This window comes from Capra hircus, chromosome 17 (assembly GCF_001704415.2).
Source record: "Capra hircus breed San Clemente chromosome 17, ASM170441v1, whole genome shotgun sequence".
Classification (NCBI taxonomy): Eukaryota; Metazoa; Chordata; class Mammalia; order Artiodactyla; family Bovidae; genus Capra; species Capra hircus.
In genome coordinates, this window is record NC_030824.1 from 10,176,390 (window position 1) to 10,183,264 (window position 6,875).

Consider the following 6,875-nt stretch of genomic DNA (forward strand, 5'->3'; position numbering starts at 1 on the left):
TCCGATCTGGTATCCGACTCAAAGCTGCGATGAAGGATTCTCTTTGTGCACCCCGCAGATTTGGGTGTGTGTGTTTGGATCTCCCACACAGTAATTAAATGCCCCTGTCTAGATGATATCCTTCCCCCATGCTCTGGACTAGGTGCGCTGAGCCTAGTCTCCCCCACTCCTGAGTGGGTACCTGAAAAGCCAAGTCTTTTCACCCCAGCTCTGCCCACCTTGCCGGCTGCTGGGTGCCTGTGTACCAGGCTCCATCTAGAATAAATCCACCTGCCCTCACCTCCTCTATGTGCTTAAATGCCAACGCACAGTCAGGCCCCAGCCGCTGAGATGCAACGCCAGGGAGGTAGGAGGAACATGCCCCTCTCCCTCCACCCTGGATGTGGTGAGTCACTCCAGGGATGGATGCTTGGTGGCTGAAGATGAAGCTTCACTTCCAGAAGCCCCAGCCTGGCCTTCTGCCTCTTGTAGCTGAGTTTACCCACTCTGTCCAGGTCACAGCCTCTTGGAATTACCCTGGGACCCTGAGCACAGCCCACACTCAGTCCAAAACCGCCTCGCTCCAGCCCAGTGGCAGCGGCATCCTGCTTGGCCCTCCACCTTCCAGGGCGCACAGCTTCCGGAAAACACACACACACACACACACACACACACACGCCAGCAGACCAACTATTAGACGAATTATCCCGCCCTAACAGCGCTAACAGATGGCGACCAGGCAGCGAAATCCCCTCCTATATGTAACTAATAAACTGCTTGTGTCTTAACAGGGTAATGCATGGAGACGCAATGTCACTTATACAAGATGTTGATGGAATTTACTATATAAAAATCTTCCTCCTAGAGTAAAGAGTATCAACATTACAACTCGACAGACGGCGGCGGGATAAGTAAAACAGACAAAAGACAAACAAGATAGTAATCTGTTTCCAATCACTTAAGCCCTGTAGAGTTAGTAATACGCGGTTTGCATATTCCCCCTTGAGTTCGGTAATTAATTACCGGCGAGGAGGCGCACACCCACCCGGGTGGGCGTTTCGAGGTGCGCTGAGCTGGGATTGCGGGGAGGCGCCTTTCCTGACTTTTCCAGCCTGGGACGTGGGGCAGCGCCCGGACTGGGGACTCTTCTGAGCATTTGGAACCGACCTTCCCGCAGGTGTAGAACACTTCCTCGCCCCTCACCGGAAACTCTCCATCCCGGGGAGATTCTGCAGCCAAGCAGAAACGGGGCTTTTCTGGCAGCCAGAGCATCTCCCTTCGCTCGTCTGAAGACAACCGCTTGCTTTGAATGGACTGAAGTGGCCTGCTTTCTCGGGGAGCGCGCGCTCTGGGGGAACCCGGGAAGCGCGCCCCTCGTCGTCTTCTCCCCGCGGTCTCTGGGGCGGCCCAGCCTGTCCTCTCCCGACTTCCATCATTACCGCCCCCCACCCAACACGCACACTCCACCCCCGCCCCCCCCAATCCCCCCCCCAAGCCAGCGCGGCTTTAACATTAAACAAACGCAGCGAGCGCCTCAGAGCTGCGCTCTCGGCCGGGTCTGCGCGGCGGCGGCGTTACAAATTGTAAATTTAAATTGCTCGCCGGATTCATTACCTCCCCTCTTTGATTTCAGCCAGCCGTGAAAAATTATACTGGTGTACCACTGAGAAACTGTTTTGCCGCAAAGAGCCCGCGCCTAATCACTGGCTTTCTCCCTCCGACAAAAGTGTAATTATTTTGTTTGGGGTGTAAATATAGGCCGCGCTGCGCACACACACTCAGCGTCCCGCCGCGCCGCCGCGCATTGCCCGCCGCCGCGAGGAATCGGCCCCCGAGTAAGAGCGGGCGTGGAGGCTGGGCCCTGCCGCCCGGAGCCTGGAGAAGAGCGGCCGGTTTGGCGCTCCGGCAAGACCCAGAGAGCCGTGTCGGCAGGTCCAGTCGCCAGTTCCTGCCCTCAGGAGTTCGGGTTTGCCGGATGATCCCCGGACCCTGTGCGCCCAGGCTGGCTTGGGTGGAAGTCCACCGGGTGCTTGGAGTGGGTCAGGGCGCGGGCTTAGGCCTAGGCATCCAGGCAGGAATACAGAAGGGATGGTGGGAGGATGCGAGTGAGGTGGCCGAGGATGAGCTTTCTGGGGTCCCCATTGGGGGCGGCCAGCTGGGGGCAACCCCAAGTCCAGGCTGGGAGAGTGTTGTGGCCTGGGCGTCCCCAAGAGGGCAGAGAATAGGCTGAACCCTGGAAAGCAGGGGTCACAAAACCGGTGTGTCCCCTCGCTCTCCTCTGAGGACTGCTCGGTTTCCAGAACATGTCTGCGGGGGGCAGGGCCTTCCTGTCAGTTGAATCCTGCGCTGCTTAATTAACGGTCTCGTTAACTGGGCTGGCCCGACCTGGAACGTTTAATCAAAAAGGCAGGGAATTCCTCCCCTCCCTTCCTTCCTTCTTGCCTCCACTCCTCCGTCTCTTCCTTCTTTCCTCTTCTTTCCTTCATCTATTTATTCACCAGTGGTAAAACTTCTCCCCTCCTTAAGCACCCTCTCCCAGCACTGGGGTGCGAGGCTGCTGAATCCCCAGTCCAAATAGTGAGTCCCCAGTCCGATATTTGGGGAGGGGCCTGTGGGACATGAACAGTGGCAGGACCACTGTTCAGTCTGGTGGCCTTGGGACAGGACTGGAGCCAGAGGCCCGTGGTCAGATTTCTGGGGGCAGGCTAGTGGAAGTGTGCTGAGGAGCCCTGCAAGCCACCACCTGGAGGGCATCTCTGGGAGGTTGGAGGGCAGTGGCTGATCACACTTAGCCAATCCAGAAAATCCAGCTGCAAAGCCTGTGCATGCTGGCCAGCTTAGAGACCCAGCTGGTTGGGGCCAGGGTAGGGTGGAGCCTGGCGTCCCCTCTCTCTTTCCAGCCATCCATCCTGGAATGCATCTCTCAGAGGCCCAGCCATCAGGCTACCCAGCCAGTCCTACAGGTTACGGCATCCTCTTTGGCGCAGCAACCCAGGGCCCAACTTAGGCACCAGCTGCGGGGGAGGGTGCAGACTGGAGCTAATCCCTGTGGGCCAGAGGGCAGCCTGAGGAGGACAGAAGGAATGGGGCAAGCCAGTCCTCCAACTTGTGGGAGCAATGCTGACCCTTTGTTCAGAAAGGGAAAACCCCATGCTTTGTGCAAGGCTAGAGGCTGCTTCGCCAACTGCCGGGTTAGGCTCAAATTCCAGGTTGCCAGGCTGACCGAGGGTTCAAGCTGAGTGCCGCTGGCACCTTCCTCTTCCTTGCCTTGGTGGTTTAGCCTGGAGGGCCGCCTCAACCTCATCCATGTGCAATGTCCGACAGCACGCAGTGCTGGGGCTCCTGGAGCCGTGGTCCCGGACTCTCTGGCTCCACTGAGGTATCCGACCGTGGAGGCTATCCGCTGGGCTCCCCGAGCTGTTTCTTAGAAGATGCTTGCAATCCATTTCATCTCTGGAACCCAAAAGGAGAGCGCTAACCTCCAAACGGAGGATCCCGAAGACTTTCTAATTATCCTCCCTCGGACTAGCTAGTCTGAATTTGAGTCTGTATCTTGCTTCCCCTTTCTTTTATCTTGGTCTTTTTCGTGGTCTCGATAGCATCTCTCTCTCCCCCCACCTTCTCCTCCTTTCCCCATTCTCTTCCACCTCCTCTCCCCGCCCCTCCATATCCCACCTCCTTTTTGTTAGCCTAATATGGGTTCCTTTAGAATTCATCCGACTTTGGCAGCCCGCGCGCGCTGTTTGTGTGTGTGCGTGTGTGTGTATTTCTCAGCTGCTAATGATTGTGTGTTGATAGAGCAATGCAGTGGCCTCATTAGCCTTTGTTTAGAAGGTGTTAAAAGGGAAATCTGCATCGGAAAGCCGCGGTTTACACCGCAGCCTGGCTGAACCAGGAGCCAGAGCCGGCTGGGGGGTGGGGGTGGGGCCGCCCACCGCCAGCCCCCGGGAGGCGGGGAGGGGCCCAGGAAAGGCGACCCCCAGCACCTTCCTCCCAAGGCGAGTATGTTTACCCTGCTGCGCGCCCCTCGGTTCCTCCGGGACCACAGCGGGAATCGCGCTTTCTCTAAGTCCTTTGAGCTGCCCAGCAGTGCGCGGTGGCTCTTCTCCTCCAGGTTTCTAGGGGGAAGAGGAGGGGAAGGGCAAAATGCCGCTCTGGGAAAAAAAAAAATTTCCAAGGTTTTTTTTGGGGGGGGAAGGAGGGGGCCAGGGAGGGGTCTTATTTTGGAGGCGAACACCAATCAGTCCGCGGCGGCAGGGCTGGGCTTCGGTCCTCGGTTTGTTTTGTGGAGATATCCGTGCGCCCTGGACCTAGGTGTGGGGGCTCCAGGTTTTCGAAAGTCCGGAAGAGTCATCTTGCTTTCCTCCCAACAAATTCGCCTACGGCCGGAGGAAGAGTATTCCTTGCGTGGTTAGGCTCATTCCTAAACTTCCCCTGTCTATCCCTACCCTAGGGCTCCACTTGGGAAACGAATTCCGTGAGAATAAATCGTAGCTCGGCTGGCCGATTTCTCTGAAGGTCGGCGGAAGCACCTAACTTTATTGACCGTGGGCGTGTGTGTGTGTGTGTGTGTGTGTGTGTGTGTGTGTGTGTGTAAGTGGGATTTGGAGAAAGACCATCACACGCTCGGCGTTTCCCACTCCCTCGGGGAAGCAAGGTTTTAGGCAGATGAGGACGTGAGAGGAAATTCTTTTTATCCTGGATTCTACGAAAAGACCCAGAAAAAAAAATATGTATATATATATATTTTGAGTCGCTTTTGTGGGTGAAGTTTATTGAACTCGGAGTAAGACGGCTTTCCTGGCAAAACGGGAGGAAAAAAACCGCTGCAGAATTCGAGCGGCGAAATGTGTAATCTCTGATCATAATTCATTGCTTTTCCCGGGCCTGGGTTGCTTCCTAAGCAACCCTTTCTCGTCTTTCTGCCTCCTCTCTCTTTCATTTTTTCTCTCCGCTGGATTTGATGTTTCAGATCTTGGGGCGAAGCTCAGAAGGTCTGGGTGTCCTTGCGCGTCCACAGCCCCGTATACCCACCCAATGGCGAAGCGTTAGACATCGCCTTTCCCCCTTCTTTGGTCGAAGGCTAGGCTAGGCGTCGCCTGGGGACAGATCGTGGGCGGCTAGGGCCTGGGGCAAGGACAGCGAAACGAATTCCAAACCTAATCTGGACTCGCCACGGAGACGTCCCCGGCCCCCAGCACTATGCAGCCAAAAGCAAGGTTCCGCGTGAAGCCAAGTGAAAGTCGACCGCCGTAATGCAGTGGGATGGGATCAGGGCCGAGTTCGGAAGATGCGGGGAGAGGATAGATAAACCTCTACCTGTCTGCTCTGGTCTCCCTCTCTCTTTCTTCCCAAAGCAGGTTTGGCGGAGAAGGCAGCGGATGCGCCCCGGGTCGCCGCCTGGCTACGCGCGGGCGCGGGAGTTTGGACCAAGACAAAGACGGGAGCTGTCCGCGGTGCTGAACCTGCCGCGCCGCCGCGAGGGCAAATGGGCTCCTGTAAGCTGCCCTCTCCTCCTTTACTCCCTTTTTCTATCTCCCCCTCACTCTGTGATTCTTGCCCTCCCCTGCGTTTATTTCCCTCTTTTGTCTTTCAGTAGATTACGCGTTCTGCACGCAGGTGTATGTGTATATCAAAGAACAAAACAATTGATTAAAAACGGTGTCTTCTCTTTTCTTCCCAACTAAATGACGCAAGAAAGGTTTATTCAAAATGTACTCTTAAATCAAATACAAACAGCTATTCCGACCCCCAAAGAATGGAAATGCATGCTTAAAACAATAGAAATAAGCATAAACAAATGTTACGAATCTGTTCTTTGATTTATTCTGAAGAAGAGGTAAGGGGTTTAGAAAATTTAATGCCAGGAATATCATATTCTTGGCATCTTAACTTCTTGGGTGGAAAATTATAACAGCTGGGAGGATTGGTGGCCAAATATGAAGGTGAACAGGCTAAGGAGCTTGTCTATGAGTCAATAGATGGCTTATGAAGGTGAAAGTGATGGACATTAAGTTGCCTTAACCCTTGAGAGATCTGCAAGCATAACAATCTTCTGGATTATTAACAGGGAAATGAATCCTTTTGAAACTTTGGGTGTAAAAGTGTTAATATGGTGCTTCATTTTCTAGACGTGGAGAGTGTTGTCTAGACGTCTGGCATGGTGTATAACCAAGCACCAATTCCTCTGCTCAAATTTGTATGCAACATTTGTCTAACGAAGTTTGTGCAGGGGAGAAAAAAAATCACATATTCCCTCCTAGGGGGGTACACTCATTTTAGTGCACACGGATCTATACACAATCCTTCTGGCATCTCATAGATACACTACCTCCCAGAGAGCCCAGATGCCCTGGGGCCACCTCTTCATTTGATCTTCTCAGCACCCTCCAAGCCTCCCCACCACAGGGGTGCCCGCTAAGCCCAGTTGTTAGCACTACCAGTACATACAGGGAGGGGTTCTTGAGAATTCAATGGGATAGGTTGGCTCTGGTTTCCCACCTTGACACTCTAGAGCTAAACTGCCCCATAAAGGCAGAGGAACTAGAATTCTCAAATCAGTGTGATTTGTAATAAAAGGTTGCATTTTGGGATTGGGGTAATGTCACCCCAGTTCCTCCAGGGTCCAGGGTCTGGAGGAACTGTTATCTTCTCACCAAAACACTCAGCAATCTTTCATTAAGGCCAATGCACTATACCTTTCAACTTCTTGAAATGCAGCAGCTTATTGTGCCAGGAGAGAAACCCTGAGCTAGGATGGGTGAGGGAGAGGAAAAAAAAAAAAAAAGCCACTTATTGAATGACCATTATATATACTTGATTCCTTGATCTTCACTGCAACTCTGGAAAGTAGTAGATATTTATCATGGCGTCATTTTGCAGTTGAGGAAATAGAG